The sequence below is a fragment of the Geotrypetes seraphini genome, chromosome 14, assembly GCF_902459505.1.
Source record: "Geotrypetes seraphini chromosome 14, aGeoSer1.1, whole genome shotgun sequence".
NCBI lineage: Eukaryota > Metazoa > Chordata > Amphibia > Gymnophiona > Dermophiidae > Geotrypetes > Geotrypetes seraphini.
Genome location: NC_047097.1, coordinates 47844083 through 47861338, shown reverse-complemented (window position 1 = coordinate 47861338; position 17256 = coordinate 47844083). Strand labels below are relative to the sequence as shown.

The following is a 17256-nucleotide window of genomic DNA, read 5'->3' as shown; positions in this document are numbered from 1 at the left end:
GATTTGGAGAGAAAAATGTATATTTAACTCCTAAATACCTAACCAAGCATTTGCAGGGGTATGCTAAAAGAAACGTTGCTCCCAAATTAATAGTCTCTTGACGCATAGAAAGAAATTCTTTCCTCCGTTCTTGAGTAATCTTAGCGACATCAGGATATATCCATATTTTCTGTTCCCCAAATAGTTTTTGAGAGTTTTTAAAGAACAATTTCGTAATCATATTTACATCTTGCTCAAAAACAAATGATACTAAGAGCGTTACTATATTAGTGTCAGCTGTTATTGTTTGTTCAAGAAGAGCAGTCACATTTGCAAAATCTATCACATTTTTCTTCCCTCTCTTCTCTCTTTCAATCTCATTTTCACCTTCTTCTCTTCCAGGCATCTTCTTATTTGGTAAATAATAAATTTTATTAATTGGAGGAATACAATTTGAAGAAACTTCTAAATTTTCAATCAAATATCTTTTCAATAAGTCAAGAGGCAACACACCCGAAATTTGTGGAAAATTTAAGATACAGAGGTTCAAACGTCTATTAAAATTTTCAAATTGCTCTAATTTCTTATGAATAGAGGAACTGTCTTTGATTGAAGCCACCTTAAACTGTTGTAAATGTTGTATTTCCTCCTGCATCTGCTTAGCTTGGACTCTAAATTCTAATCTCATTGCTTCAACTGTTCTAGTTAGTAAATCCAGTTTCTCAGTTATTTTAGTTACCTCTTCAGTTGATTTTTCCATTTTATCCCAGGACAAGCAGGCATGATATTCTCACATGTGGGTGACGTCATCTACGGAGCCCCGGCGCGGACAGCTTTTCAAGCAAACTTGATTAAAGTTTCAAGTTTGCACACTGCACCACGCATGTGCGTGCCTTCTCGCCCACTAGAGGGCGCATCCCACCTCGTGGTCCTCAGTTCAAATTTTTCCGCGGAGAAAGAAAGCCCTGTGGATCTGAGCTCCAGTGTTTTTGCCTTCTAGCTGCCGCGTTTAGTTTGTTTTTCCCTTCGAATTAGTTCGCGGTGCTGTTTTCCTTTCGTTTCTTTTCAAAAAAAAAAAAAAAAAAGTCTTTCGTTTTTCGTCGGCCTCCGGGGGCTCCCGGAAGCCGTGGCCGCGGGACGTCGGTACGTTCCCGGCCTTCTTCTTTTTCTTCGTGGATGTCCCGTCCTGTTACGGGATTCAAAAAGTGCAGCCGGTGTGAGAGGTTGCTTTCCATCACTGACCCTCACCGGTGGTGCATTGTCTGTCTTGGGCCCGAACATCCGACAGACTCGTGTGATCGCTGTGCTACCTTCCAAGAATGGCCGAATTGTTCGCCGTCGACGCGCCGCCTAAGGCCTCGACGTCGGCCTCGGCTTCGGCCCCAGCGTCCTCGGGGGCCTCGGCCTCGCCTCGGCCCTCTTCCTCGAAGGCGTCGTCAGTGAAGCAAGCTTCGGGTAAGTCCTCTGTTCCATCCCCTTCAGCAAAGAAGCCATCCTCGAGTCAGGCCAAGGCGGGTGGGTCGACCCCGGCCCCGCATCGGACCTCGACTCCGCACACCCCGAGGGAATACTCGAGACCGAGGTCGCCCTCCAGGGAGTGTGCCCCGGACTCGGAACTCCCCACCTTCGTGGGGATTCCGGCCTTCCAGGATCTCCTCCGAGCTCTGATCTCATCGGAGCTGTCGGGAGCCCTGGAAGTGTTGCAGCGTGCTGCGGTTCCGGCGGCCTCGACCTCGGCCTGGGCGCCTTCGGTCTCGGAGGCCCCGGCCTCGGCTCCCTCGGGAGCCCCGGCCTCGGCGACCTCGGTCTCGGGTACTGTGGCCCCGTTCACCTCGGTCTCGGCCCCGCCCCGGACCTCGACCTCGGGGGAACCCCCTGAGCGCAGTGTAAGGCCCAAAGAAAAGTTGCGCAGAGTGCGCCGCCTTTCCTCCTCTTCCTCCGGGTCTTCCAGACACGCCTCGCCCTCGACGCGACCTCGGACGGGGCGTCGATCGAGGAAGTCCAAGCGGCCCCGAGGCTCGCCTCGGCGCGACCGTTCCTCGTCGTTCGGGGGCGAGGCGCTGCAGGTGTCGGAGCTGCGCCTCGACAACCCGAGGCTCCTCCGCTCACCCCATGGGAAGTCTTCCCGGGCCGCCTCGCCGAGGAAACGGGAGAGTGTCCCACGAACCCCAGGGTCCTCACCCAAGGGTTCTGCGAGGAGGATAACTTCCCCTTCCCCCTCGAGGGCCCTCGAGAGGGGATCCTGGGATTCGGGATCGGTTAGGGACCCTCATTATTCCCATGAGGCCTCCCCCCTCTCCTCGGTGGGGCGGTCGAGAACCCCCTCTCCCCAGGCTAGGCCGTCCTCATTTTCATCCTTCGTTCAGGACATGGCCCAAGCCCTGGGGATTGACCTGATGGTAGGCTCTCGGTATTCCAAAGAATTTTTGGAGGAACAGGACCTCCCCACTCTTCCTAGGGAGGTGCCTAGACTCCCTCTCAACAGTGTCCTTCTGCAAACCTGGCTGAAGAACTTGTCAAACCCTCTTACAGTCACGTCTGTGCCTTCAAAAATGGAATCGAAGTATAGGACGATTCCCCCTAAAGGGTTCGATAAGGCGCAGCTCTCACACCAGTCCCTTCTGGTGGAGTCTGCTCTTAAAAAATCACAGCCCTCACGGGTTTCTGCGGCGGTTCCACCAGGCAGGGAGGGGCGGACCCTGGACAAGTTTGGCCGTCGCCTCTATTCAAATTCCCTGATGGCCACCAGGGTTCTAAATTACGCCTTCACCTTTTCCTCCTTTTTGCGTGGTATGGTGAAGGACCTTCCTCAATATCGAAACTCGTTACCGGACTCCCAAAGAGCAGGATTCGACAAGTTTATGTCCAACCTGTCTCAATTGCGGTTGTACCTATTCCATGCAGTGTACGACGCCTTTGAGCTGGTTTCGAGGGTGTCGGCCCTCGCGGTGGCCATGCGCCGCTTGGCCTGGCTTCGCACCCTCGACATGGACCCAAACCTGCAGGAACGCCTGGCAGACTTGCCTTGTGTGGGGTCCGAGTTATTCGACGAGTCATTGGACGCGGCGACCAAGCGCTTGTCGGAACAGGAGCGCTCTCTAGCATCCCTGGTCCGCCCCAAACCTAGGCCCCCGCCGCAGAAACCCTTTCGGCCTCCGCCGCGCCGATACCCTCAGAAGTCGACCCCGGCTTTCTCGAGACCGCCTCCGAGACGTCCGTCTCAGCGAGGCAGAGGGGGACAACCCCAAGCCCCGGCGCAGGGCCCTTCTAAGCCAGCGCCTTCCTTTTGACGGGCTGAGCGGACGGGGCGGGTTCCCCTCCGCACTTTCACAAGAACCCCTTCCTATCGGGGGCCGTCTTCGGTCCTTCCGGGAGGCATGGACCGGGATTACCTCAGACGCTTGGGTGCTCCGGATCGTCTCCGAGGGCTACTCGCTCAACTTTGTGTCCTCGCCGCCGGACAGTCCCCCAAGTTTAGTCCCCTGCAACCGTTCGCAGCTACCGACCCTTATAACCGAAGCCAAAGCCCTCTTGAAGCTTCGGGCGGTCGAGCCGGTCCCCAAGGACCAGTGGGGCACGGGGTTTTACTCCCGCTACTTCTTGGTCCCAAAAAAGACCGGGGACCTGCGCCCCATACTGGACCTCAGGAAGCTCAACAAATTCCTGGCCCGGGAGAAGTTTCGAATGCTGTCTCTCCCGGTTCTGTATCCCCTCTTGGAGGAAGGGGACTGGATGTGCTCCCTCGACCTGAAGGAAGCATACACCCATGTTCCGGTGCACCCCGCCTGTCGAAGATTCTTACGATTCCAGGTGGGGGACCTCCACCTCCAGTACAGGGTACTGCCCTTCGGCCTGGCCGCGTCCCCACGAGTATTCACGAAGTGCATGGTGGTGGTTGCAGCAGCCCTCAGGTCGCGTGGACTTCACGTGTTCCCTTACCTGGACGATTGGCTCATCAAAGCCCCGACCAGGGAGGGGGTTATCTCAGCGACCCGACAGTCTATTGCCTTCCTGCAAACTCTCGGGTTCGAGATAAACTTTCCAAAGTCTCAGTTGAGGCCGTCGCAGTCTCTTCAATTCATAGGTGCGGTGCTGGACACGGTGCGCCTACGCTCCTACCTGCCGACCCAGCGGTTGGAAGCCCTGGTACGGATGAGCCACCAGGTCTCTCAACTGTCAAAGGTGTCGGCCAAGCGCATGATGATGCTGCTGGGCCATATGGCCTCGACGGTACATGTCACACCGTTTGCGAGGCTACATCTGAGGATCCCTCAGTGGACCCTCGCGTCCCAGTGGCGTCAGGAGTGCGACCCGGTGTCTCGCCTCATTTCGGTAACTCCGCCCTTGCGGAAATCGCTGCGTTGGTGGACAGCCTCTTCAAATCTGTCCATGGGGCTATTGTTTCGCACTCCGCCCTTTCGCAAGGTCCTGACCACGGACTCCTCGGAGTACGCGTGGGGAGCCCATCTCGACGGTCTTCGCACGCAGGGCCTGTGGTCGACAGAAGACCGTCAGTGTCACATCAACGTGCTAGAGCTGCGAGCCATCTTCCTAGCACTTCGAGCCTTCGTTCACATATTGCAGGACCAGGTGGTCCTCGTCCGCACGGACAATCAGGTGGCAATGTATTATGTGAACAAGCAGGGAGGAACGGGGTCATGGCCCCTCTGCTCCGAAGCTCTTCGCCTCTGGGAGTGGGCGGCCTCCCGGAACATCTTCCTCCGGGCGGTCTACATCCAAGGAGAACGGAATTGCCTGGCGGACAAACTGAGTCGACTTCTGCAACCGCACGAGTGGACTCTACACTCAGCAGTTCTACGCGAGGTTTTTGCTCGCTGGGGAACGCCACAGGTGGATCTGTTTGCCTCTCCGGAGACACACAAACTACCACTATATTGTTCTCGGATGTACTCGCAGGACCGTCTGGAAGCGGATGCCTTCCTACTCGACTGGGAAGGGAGGTTCCTGTATGCATTCCCTCCGTTCCCTCTGATCATGCGAACGTTGGTACACCTAAAATCGTCCACGGCCACGATGATTCTCATAGCACCTCGATGGCCGCGTCAGCACTGGTTCTCCCTGCTGCTCCAGCTCAGTGCCAGAGAGCCTCTTCCCCTGCCTGTCTCTCCTTCTCTGCTGTCTCAGAGTCAAGGATCCATGTTACATCCCAATCTGCAGTCATTGCACCTGACAGCCTGGTTTCTTGTTCCCTGACTCCTCCGGACCTGTCTCAATCGGTGAAGGAGGTGTTGGAAGCCTCCCGCAAGATCTCGACGAGGCTTTGCTATGCGCAGAAATGGACCAGGTTTTCCACCTGGTGTTCGTCTTTTCACCTGGATCCGGTATCAGTTCCGGTATCCTCGGTTTTAGAATATTTATTTCATTTGTCGCGCTCCGGCTTGAAAACCACTTCGGTGCGGGTTCATCTCAGTGCGATTTCCGCTTTCCACCAACCTCTGGAGGGACGCCCTCTGTCACTTCATCCCTTGGTGACACGCTTCATGAAAGGGTTACTCAGGGTTTGCCCCCCTCTTAAGCCTCCGTCTGTCGTGTGGAATTTGAATGTAGTTCTGGCTCAACTGATGAAACCCCCTTTTGAGCCACTCAACAAGTCCCTCTTGAAATTTCTGACTTGGAAGGCGGTGTTTCTGATTGCCCTCACCTCCGCCAGGCGGATTGGGGAGTTGCAAGCCTTGGTTGCGGACCCTCCTTTCACTGTCTTTCATCACGACAAGGTGGTCCTCCGCACCCATCCTAAGTTTTTACCTAAAGTTGTTTCTGACTTCCACCTCAATCAGTCCATTGTCCTTCCTGTGTTCTTCCCGAAGCCCCACTCCCATCCGGGCGAGACGGCGCTTCACACGCTTGACTGTAAGAGGGCGTTGGCATTTTATCTTCAACGCACCAGGCCTCATCGGAAGGTTCCTCAATTGTTTTTGTCCTTCGATCCCACGATTAGGGCATCCAGTTTCCAAGCGCACTCTGTCTAACTGGTTGGCCGCTTGCATTTCCTTTTGCTACGCTCAGGCCGGCCTTCCTCCCCCGGGTCGAGTCACGGGGCACAAGGTCCGAGCGATGGCAGCTTCGATAGCTTTCCTCCGATCCACTCCGATGGAGGACATATGCAAGGCTGCCACTTGGTCTTCGGTTCATACATTCACCTCTCATTACTGCCTGGACACTTTATCCAGGAGTGACGGCCGGTTTGGCCAGTCAGTTTTGCAAAATCTGTTTTCCTAAATTGCCATCCTCCCACCTGCCCTTTTTTGGTTAGCTTGGAGGTCACCCACATGTGAGAATATCATGCCTGCTTGTCCTGGGATAAAGCACAGTTACTTACCGTAACAGGTGTTATCCAGGGACAGCAGGCATATATTCTCACAACCCGCCCGCCTCCCCGGGGATGGCTTCCTTGCTAGTTATGGAACTGAGGACCACGAGGTGGGATGCGCCCTCTAGTGGGCGAGAAGGCACGCACATGCGTGGTGCAGTGTGCAAACTTGAAACTTTAATCAAGTTTGCTTGAAAAGCTGTCCGCGCCGGGGCTCCGTAGATGACGTCACCCACATGTGAGAATATATGCCTGCTGTCCCTGGATAACACCTGTTACGGTAAGTAACTGTGCTTTTCCCTCCATCCTTTGAAGCAAGTGCCAGATGCTATTCATGGAAACCTCTGTCGGAGAGGATAGAAACTCCCCTCTCTTGCTTGCTTCCATCAGCTGTCCAACCGTAGACGTTGTGCCTTTGCCGTGAGACCCCGCGTCTCCACTTCCGGGATAGCATGTCTCTCGCCTCAGCTTCTCGGCGGTCGCTGGACACGGAGGCATGAAGGAACCTAGAGGAGACAAGGATATTTCAGTGCCCTAAAGGGCAAGCTACTCCCTCAAATCGCCGCCCAGCGCCGGGCTCTCCACTCTGGAATATGCAGCCACCGGGAGGGCCGAAAAGAAACGGTCCAAAGTCTGCTGCACTGGGGTGGAAGCCAGGGCCGGCGAGGAAGTGAACCTGACCACCCCTTTCCTCTTCGTATGAGGCATCGAAGAAAAGGTATTATTTTTTATTAGGAAAAGCAGGCTCGGAAAAGATTTCAAAGCGTCTCTCGCAGCTCCTCACATTGCCACTATATTGGCCCGCCCCCCCTGGAACCAGTTCTTGAGGCACAGAAAATGTGAAGAGGACTGACAGGTTTTGGACCTAAAATAATGACTTGTAGAGAAGTGCAAGATTGACATTCCTTTTGGGGAACATTGTTTCTAGGTCAATTAATTTACGCTGAAGATATTAAAAGGGAATTTCAGAAATGCCCAAGAATTTAAAGCATTGAATTGAAGATGGTTAAGAGGCTCATTTTCAAAACAGAAAGATGTCCAAAAAGTGGCATAAAGGGGCAGATGGATGTATTTCTCGCCAAACCCTTTCAATTTATTATTTTATGAAACCTATTTTCTAGATGGATTTATATGCTGTAAGGGTGTGTACTAGAAGCGTGATGTTGGTTAGAGAATTGGATGGTAGGCTTGACTGGTGATTTTACAAGATAAATACCAAATATAGCTGTAGGTGGTGTTTTAAGCCACCCTAAATACCTTGTATGAAGAATTTTTTAGTAATAATAGTTCTTCTCGGCCCTCAGAGATGCCACCATGGAATCAAAAGATCATATCCCCTGGCTTTATGCACCTGATCGTCACTGGGTCGGTATTAGTGCAAAACTAGTATATCGTCTTAGAATGGATTATTTTAATTTACTCTTATACTTAAAATAATAAATATTACTGGAGAGTTATTAAGTCAATACTTAGCTTTAACCGGGATGGTGGTTGACAAGGGATATGCAAGCCAACATGTTTCACCCGTAGAGGGGGTTTCCTCAGGACTACTATCCCTTTCCGTTGCTACTTGTTCACGACGTGACCACCCGAGAACCCGTGATCTTGAGAACTTAGATCGGGTGGTCATGTCGTGAACAAGTAGCAACAGAATTGAATTGAAGCCTTTGAGACAGTCACATCCGCTGTCAAATCTTTCAGCTCTCTAGTATGTTGAATCAATTTCCCCTTTATATATTGGAAATTGGGACTGATAGTTTTAGTAAAATTTGCAATCAGATCCAATAATGAGTCTAAAGTCACTTGTGCTGGTTTCTCCCATATTGGAAACCTTTGCTGGGTGTAGAAATGCTCACCGTCCTGAGAAGAAAGGCTGGTCTGATTCTGGCTGGAATCCACCTCCGTCTGCTTGTCCTACCTCGGTTTCTTCTGCAGCTGCTCCCTGTTCAGAGAGCACTGCTTTCACAGTCTCCAATGCTGGTCTTGCTCCCTCTGAGGAAAGTACCTCCCCCTTCTCCGGGGTTTCCTCTTCCCCTGGAGAACTGGTAGACCGAGGTCGCGGAGGTGGGGCTTTCACTTCGGGGCTTAGGGTGGTTACAAGCCCAGGAGAGACAACCCCAGCCTTGCTCTGTTTGGGTGCTCCCAACGGGCTGCTTTCTGACATGGACAACGCTGCACCCTGCATCTGCCGCAACAGCTCATCGATTCTGTTGAGGGAGGGCATGGCAGAGCGCTGCGAGGCACCAGCCGCACTCCTGCCCCTTCTCTTCGGCATCCTAAGGGGGAAATCGGGCCTCAAAGCCACCGAATCAAGAAAAAAAAGGTAAGGTATCTGGAGCATCGCTCTCAGAACGTCTGTAACGAGGCCATCTTGGACCTCGTGATCCCTTTCTTAATCATTTCTAACATTCTGTTCGCTCTTTTTGCCGCTGCCGTGCATTGCGCATACGGCTTCATTGACTTGTCAACTAGTACTCCCAAGTCTCTTTCCTGGGGGGTCTCTCCAAGTACCGCCATGGAGGAACTCAATTTCCCCGCCCCACCCCATCCTGTCCCCGCAAATTTTGTCTGTCTCTGTCCCATTCTTGTTAGCTCTGCCTTAACCACACAAGCCTCAAACACTTATGATTTTAAAGTGTTTGAGACTTGTGCAGATGAGGACGGAGCTTGCAGGAATGGGGCAGGGACAGGAAAAGAACTCGACGGGACAAGAAAATGAGTTCCCGCGGGGACAGGGAAAAATTTGTCCCCATGTCATTCTCTAATGTGGGCAGCACTGGGGTGAGTTCATGACTTGGGCATTTTTCTGCCATAATCAAACATTTAAAAATACATCCAGGGCACATTTTGGATGTTTGGGGATAGACTTTTTTTTATTTTTTTTTTAACAAATAAGGGCCAAAAATATGCCCAAACTGACCAGATGACCACTGGAGTGATGCAAGTATGAACCCCTCTACCCCCCTCCCCCCCAAAAAAAAAGTGAATGACAACTTCAGATACTATAGCCAGTTCTATTAGAACAGCAAGCAGATACCTGAAGTAGCCTGGTAGGTAGGTGATGTATTGAACCATAGAGATGGCCATACCCCACTCTTCCCACTACCCTTGTAGTGAAACATATGAACCTTCCAAATCCCATCCTAATTTTACATATAAGTGTCACCTGCAAATGTAAGAGCTATTGGTGTGGTGTACAATTGGATACAGTGGGTTGTGGGTGGGTTTTTTAAGGCTTACTATACAATATAAGGGGGTTATGGGGAGATGTGTAGCTGGGGCTTCACTGAAGTGCCCTCTAGGGTGTCCACTGCTCTGCTGGAAATGCCTGTGCGGTTAGTCTACTAAAAGTACTGGCTCCTCCTACATCCCAGAATTTTTTGCGTTTCTGCCACTTAATTTCCCCATTGTCCTAGGTACATTAGAAAGATTGTGAACCCACTGGAACAGATGGGGAAAAATGATTGAGTACCTGAATAAATTCATGTAAACCATTATCCCAGGACAAGCAGGCATGATATTCTCACATGTGGGTGACGTCATCTACGGAGCCCCGGCGCGGACAGCTTTTCAAGCAAACTTGATTGAAGTTTCAAGTTTGCACACTGCACCACGCATGTGCGTGCCTTCTCGCCCACTAGAGGGCGCATCCCACCTCGTGGTCCTCAGTTCAAATTTTTCCGCGGAGCAAGAAAGCCCTGTGGATCTGAGCTCCAGTGTTTTTGCCTTCTAGCTGCCGCGTTTAGTTTGTTTTCCCTTCGAATTAGTTCGCGGTGCTGTTTTTCTTTTCGATTCCTTTCAAAAAAAAAAAAAAAAAGTCTTTCGTTTTTCCTCGGACTCCGGGGACTCCCGGAATCCGTGGCCGCGGGACGTCGGTACGTTCCCGGCCTTCTTCTTTTTCTTCGTGGATGTCCCGTCCTGTTACGGGATTCAAAAAGTGCAGCCGGTGTGAAAGGTTGCTTTCCATCACCGACCCTCACCGGTGGTGCATTGTCTGTCTTGGGCCCGAACATCCGACAGACTCGTGTGATCGCTGTGCTACCTTCCAAAACAGGGCCCTCCGTCGCCGTAAGGCAAGAATGGCCGAATTGTTCGCCGTCGACGCACCTAAGGCCTCGACGTCGGCCTCGGCTTCGGCCCCGGCCTTGACCTCGGCCTCGACGTCCTTGGGGGCCTCGGCCTCGCCTCGGCCCTCTTCCTCGAAGGCGTCGTCAGTGAAGCAAGCTTCGGGTAAGTCCTCTGTTCTATCCCCTTCAGCAAAGAAGCCATCCTCGAGTCAGGCCAAGGCGGGTGGGTCGACCCCGGCCCCGCATCGGACCTCGACTCCGCACACCCCGAGGGAATACTCGAGACCGAGGTCGCCCTCCAGGGAGTGTGCCCCGGACTCGGAACTCCCCACCTTCGTGGGGATTCCGGCCTTCCAGGATCTCCTCCGAGCTCTAATCTCATCGGAGCTGTCGGGAGCCCTGGAAGTGTTGCAGCGTGCTGCGGTTCCGGCGGCCTCGACCTCGGCCGGGGCGCCTTCGGTCTCGGAGGCCCCGGCCTCGGCTCCCTCGGGAGCCCCGACCTCGGCGACCTCGATCTCGGGTACGGTGGCCCCGTTCACCTCGGCCTCGGCCCCGCCCCGGACCTCGACCTCGGGGGAACCCCCTGAGCGGAGTGTAAGGCCCAAGGAAAAGTTGCGCAGAGTGCGCCGTCTTTCCTCCTCTTCCTCCGGGTCTTCCAGACACGCCTCGCCCTCGACGCGACCTCGGACGGGGCGTCGATCGAGGAAGTCTAAGCGACCCCGAGGCTCGCCTCGGCGCGACCGCTCCTCGTCGTTCGGGGGCGAGGCGCTGCAGGTGTCGGAGTTGCGCCTCGACAACCCGAGGCTCCTCCGCTCACCTCATGGGAAATCTTCCCGGGCCGCCTCGCCGAGGAAACGGGAGAGTGTCCCACGAACCCCTGGGTCCTCACCCAAGGGCTCTGCGAGGAGGATAACTTCCCCTTCCCCTTCGAGGGCCCTCGAGAGGGGATCCTGGGATTCGGGATCGGTTAGGGATCCTCATTATTCACATGAGGCCTCCCCCCTCTCCTCGGTGGGGCGGTCGAGAACCCCGTCTCCCCAGGCTAGGCCGTCCTCATTTTCATCCTTCGTTCAGGACATGGCCCAAGCCCTGGGGATTGACCTGATGGTAGGCTCTCGGTATTCCAAAGAATTTTTGGAGGAACAGGACCTCCCCACTCTTCCTAGGGAGGTGCCTAGACTCCCTCTCAACAGTGTCCTTCTGCAAACCTGGCTGAATAACTTGTCAAACCCTCTTACAGTCACGTCTGTGCCTTCAAAAATGGAATCGAAGTATAGGACGATTCCCCCTAAAGGGTTCGATAAGGCGCAGCTCTCACACCAGTCTCTTCTGGTGGAGTCTGCTCTTAAAAAATCACAGCCCTCACGGGTTTCTGCGGCGGTTCCACCAGGCAGGGAGGGGCGGACCCTGGACAAGTTTGGCCGTCGCCTCTATTCAAATTCCCTGATGGCCACCAGGGTTCTAAATTACGCCTTCACCTTTTCCTCCTATTTGCGTGGTATGGTGAAGGACCTTCCTCAATATCGAAACTCGTTACCGGACTCCCAAAGAGCAGGATTCGATAAGTTTATGTCCAACCTGTCTCAATTGCGGTTGTACCTATTCCACGCAGTGTACGACGCCTTTGAGCTGGTTTCGAGGGTGTCGGCCCTCGCGGTGGCCATGCGCCGCTTGGCCTGGCTTCGCACCCTCGACATGGACCCAAACCTGCAGGAACGCCTGGCAGACTTGCCCTGTGTGGGGTCCGAGTTATTCGACGAGTCATTGGATGCGGCGACCAAGCGCTTGTCGGAACAGGAGCGCTCTCTAGCATCCCTGGTCCGCCCCAAACCTAGACCCCCGCCGCAGAAACCCTTTCGGCCTCCGCCGCGCCGATACCCTCAGAAGTCGACTCCGGCTTTCTCGAGACCGCCTCCGAGACGTCCGTCTCAGCGAGGCAGAGGGGGACAAACCCAAGCCCAGGCGCAGGGCCCTTCTAAGCCCGCGCCTTCCTTTTGACGGGCTGAGCGGACGGGGCGGGTTCCCCTCCGCACTTTCTCAGGAACCCCTTCCTATCGGGGGCCGTCTTCGGTCCTTCCGGGAGGCATGGACCGGGATTACCTCAGACGCTTGGGTGCTCCGGATCGTCTCCGAGGGCTACTCGCTCAACTTTGTGTCCTCGCCGCCGGACAGTCCCCCAAGTTTAGTCCCCTGCAACCGTTCGCAGCTACCGACCCTTATAACCGAAGCCAAAGCCCTCTTGAAGCTTCGGGCGGTCGAGCCGGTCCCCAAGGACCAGTGGGGTACGGGGTTTTACTCCCGCTACTTTTTGGTCCCAAAAAAGACCGGGGACCTGCGCCCCATACTGGACCTCAGGAAGCTCAACAAATTCCTGGCCCGGGAGAAGTTTCGAATGCTATCTCTCCCGGTTTTGTACCCCCTCTTGGGGGAAGGGGACTGGATGTGCTCCCTCGACCTGAAGGAAGCATACACCCATGTTCCGGTGCACCCCGCCTGTCGAAGATTCTTACGATTCCAGGTGGGGGACCTCCACCTCCAGTACAGGGTACTGCCCTTCGGCCTGGCCGCGTCCCCACGAGTATTCACGAAGTGCATGGTGGTGGTTGCAGCAGCCCTCAGGTCACGTGGACTCCATGTGTTCCCTTACCTGGACGATTGGCTCATCAAAGCCCCGACCAGGGAGAGGGTTATCTCAGCGACCCGACAGTCTATTGCCTTCCTGCAAACTCTCGGGTTCGAGATAAACTTTCCAAAGTCTCAGTTGAGACCGTCGCAGTCTCTTCAATTCATAGGTGCGGTGCTGGACACGGTGCGCCTACGCTCCTACCTGCCGACCCAGCGGTTGGAAGCCTTGGTACGGATGAGCCGCCAGGTCTCCCAACTGTCGAGGGTGTCGGCCAAGCGCATGATGATGCTGCTGGGCCATATGGCCTCGACGGTACATGTCACGCCGTTTGCGAGGCTACACCTGAGGATCCCTCAGTGGACCCTCGCGTCCCAGTGGCGTCAGGAGTGCGACCCGGTGTCTCGCCTCATTTCGGTAACTCCGCCCTTGCGGAAATCGCTGCGTTGGTGGACAGACTCTTCAAATCTGTCCATGGGGCTATTGTTTCGCACTCCGCCTTTTCACAAGGTCCTGACCACGGACTCCTCTGAGTACGCGTGGGGAGCCCATCTCGACGGTCTTCGCACGCAGGGCCTGTGGTCGTCAGAAGACCGTCAGTGTCATATCAACGTGCTAGAGCTGCGAGCCATCTTCCTAGCACTTCGAGCCTTCGTTCACATATTGCAGGACCAGGTGGTCCTCGTCCGCACGGACAATCAGGTGGCAATGTATTATGTGAACAAGCAGGGAGGAACGGGGTCATGGCCCCTCTGCTCCGAAGCTCTTCGCCTCTGGGAGTGGGCGGCCTCCCGGAACATCTTCCTCCGGGCGGTCTACATCCAAGGAGAACGGAATTGCCTGGCGGACAAACTGAGTCGACTTCTGCAACCGCACGAGTGGACTCTACACTCAGCAGTTCTACGCGAGGACTTCGCTCGCTGGGGAACGCCACAGGTGGATCTGTTTGCCTCTCCGGAGACACACAAACTACCACTATATTGTTCTCGGATGTACTCGCAGGACCGTCTGGAAGCGGATGCCTTCCTACTCGACTGGGAAGGGAGGTTCCTGTATGCATTCCCTCCGTTCCCTCTGATCATGCGAACGTTGGTACACCTAAAATCGTCCACGGCCACGATGATTCTCATAGCACCTCGGTGGCCGCGTCAGCACTGGTTCTCCCTGCTGCTCCAGCTCAGTGCCAGAGAGCCTCTTCCCCTGCCTGTCTCTCCTTCTCTGCTGTCTCAGAGTCAAGGATCCATGTTACATCCCAATCTGCAGTCATTGCACCTGACAGCCTGGTTTCTTGTTCCCTGACTCCTCCGGACCTGTCTCAATCGGTGAAGGAGGTGTTGGAAGCCTCCCGCAAGATCTCGACGAGGCTTTGCTATGCGCAGAAATGGACCAGGTTTTCCACCTGGTGCTCGTCTTTTCACCTGGATCCGGTATCAGTTCCGGTATCCTCGGTTTTAGAATACTTGTTCCATTTGTCGCGCTCCGGCTTGAAAACCACTTCGGTGCGGGTTCATCTCAGTGCGATTTCTGCTTTCCACCAACCTCTGGAGGGACGCCCTCTGTCACTCCATCCCTTGGTGACACGCTTCATGAAAGGGTTACTCAGGGTTTGTCCCCCTCTTAAGCCTCCGTCTATCGTGTGGAATTTGAATGTGGTTCTGGCTCAACTGATGAAACCCCCGTTTGAGCCACTCAACAAGTCCCTCTTGAAATTTCTGACTTGGAAAGCGGTGTTTCTAATTGCCCTCACCTCCGCCAGGCGGATTGGGTAGTTGCAAGCCTTGGTTGCGGACCCTCCTTTCACTGTCTTTCATCACGACAAGGTGGTTCTCCGCACCCATCCTAAGTTTTTACCTAAAGTTGTTTCTGACTTCCACCTCAATCAGTCCATTGTCCTTCCTGTGTTCTTCCCGAAGCCCCACTCCCATCCTGGCGAGACGGCGCTTCACACGCTTGACTGTAAGAGGGCGTTGGCATTTTATCTTCAACGCACCAGGCCTCATCGGAAGGTTCCTCAATTGTTTTTGTCCTTCGATCCCAATTGATTAGGGCACCCAGTTTCCAAGCGCACTCTGTCTAACTGGTTGGCCGCTTGCATTTCCTTTTGCTACGCTCAGGCTGGCCTTCCTCCCCCGGGTCGAGTCACGGGGCACAAGGTCCGAGCGATGGCAGCTTCGATAGCTTTCCTCCGATCCACTCCGATGGAGGACATATGTAAGGCTGCCACTTGGTCTTCGGTTCATACATTCACCTCTCATTACTGTCTGGACACTTTATCCAGGAGTGACGGCCGGTTTGGCCAGTCAGTTTTGCAAAATCTGTTTTCCTAAATAGCCATCCTCCCACCTGCCCTTTTTTGGTTAGCTTGGAGGTCACCCACATGTGAGAATATCATGCCTGCTTGTCCTGGGATAAAGCACAGTTACTTACCGTAACAGGTGTTATCCAGGGACAGCAGGCATATATTCTCACAACCCGCCCGCCTCCCCGGGGATGGCTTCCTTGCTAGTTATGGAACTGAGGACCACGAGGTGGGATGCGCCCTCTAGTGGGCGAGAAGGCACGCACATGCGTGGTGCAGTGTGCAAACTTGAAACTTCAATCAAGTTTGCTTGAAAAGCTGTCCGCGCCGGGGCTCCGTAGATGACGTCACCCACATGTGAGAATATATGCCTGCTGTCCCTGGATAACACCTGTTACGGTAAGTAACTGTGCTTTCTGAGCTTCCCTGGGAGAACAATCTAGAAAATTGAATGAATAAATATACTGCCTCACTGTGATTACAATCAAAGCAGTTTACATATTATACTTATTTTGTAGTTGGGGTTAACTGACTTGCCCAGAGTCACAAAGAGCTGCATTGAGAATCAACCTCTGTTCCCCAGGTTCTCAGACCACTGCACTAACCATTAAGCTACAATTACATTACTGTGTGCTAATTTTTGCCTTATAAAATAGAATTTGTACTACTTTCCTGTTTGTCACAGTTTCTCAATGAAGAGGAGCAATTTTAGAGGCCTAAGGGCTGCATTCACTAAGCAAACCGAACGGTTTGCGACCCGATTTTCTTCCAGCCCGATTCACTAACTTGTGTAGTGATCCGATCCCAATCTATGCATGCAAATGAGGGGAATCGGCATGCAAAGCTGGAAGGACGCGATTCACTACCCTTTTTTCCTGACACACCGACTGACTGGCCAATCAAGAACAAGCGACTGGTGAGGACCAGTCGCTTGTGTAAAAAACTGCTCTGTCTTTGGTGAGGCTCCACTTGGAGTACTGCCTACCCTGACTCTTCTCTCTCTGGCTCCCCGGCTCTCTTGCTCTCTGGCTCACCCGACTCTCCTGCTCTCTGTCTGCCCTGACTCTCTCTGCTCCCCCAACTCTCCCTGATCTCTGCTGTGACCTGCTCTCTGCCTTCCCCGACTCTCTCTGGCTCTCCCCGATTCTCCTGCTATCTGCCGCGATCTGCTTTCTGTCTGCCCCGACTCTCTCTGGTTCCCCCAATTCTCCTGATCTCTGCTGCGACCTGCTCTCTGCCTGCCCGACTCTCTCTGGCTTCCCCAACTCTCCTGATCTCTGCTGCGACCTGCTCTCTGCCTGCCCCGATTCTCTCTGGCTCCCCCGACTCTCCTGCTCTCTGCCGCCCTTCCCCGCAGTGCGAACCCATGGTTTTAAAGCGGGGCTGCACTGCGGGGAAGGGCGGCAGAGAGCAGGAGAGTCAAAAATTGCCTGCTTTTAAATGCCGGGATCGCTCTTCCAGAGCAGGAGACTCAGGGCCAGTAAAAAAACAACAACAACAAAAAACCCCAAAATGGACACAAAACGCATGTGCAGACCATCTCCAGGGAAAGCAGATGGTCTGCACATGCGTAAGGATCGCACACTAGCGATTTGTGCGGTCGGAGGGAGACATTACTTTGATCGCCCTCATTTTAATTTTTTGGTGTGAATTGGTCAGTCCAGCACGGATTGGGCACGGAAACGAGGTAAGTGAATCTAGCCCTAACTCTGGTAAAAAGGGGTCTTAGCATTCCTGTATGCAGGTCATTCCCACATACTAGTCTGTTTAATAATTCATACCTTTGAAAAGCTTCAGAATTGCTGTGTTGCAGTGACATAGAAAATAACGCCTGCTATGCTTTTGTCAATTTGTGTAAATTACAAATGTTCAGTGAATACGTCAGTTTTAATATTGGCATTTGTTTCAAATTTATATATGCTTGAATCCAAGTTATTATGATAATGTAAACCCCTTC

At 53.6% G+C, this 17256-nt stretch overlaps 1 protein-coding gene across 4 annotated transcripts in view; it reads left to right on the top strand.

Moving 5' to 3' along the window:
- Positions 1–17256, top strand: part of CGNL1 (cingulin like 1) — a 289781-nt gene that overhangs the window by 50874 nt on the left and 221651 nt on the right. The window lies entirely within an intron of this gene.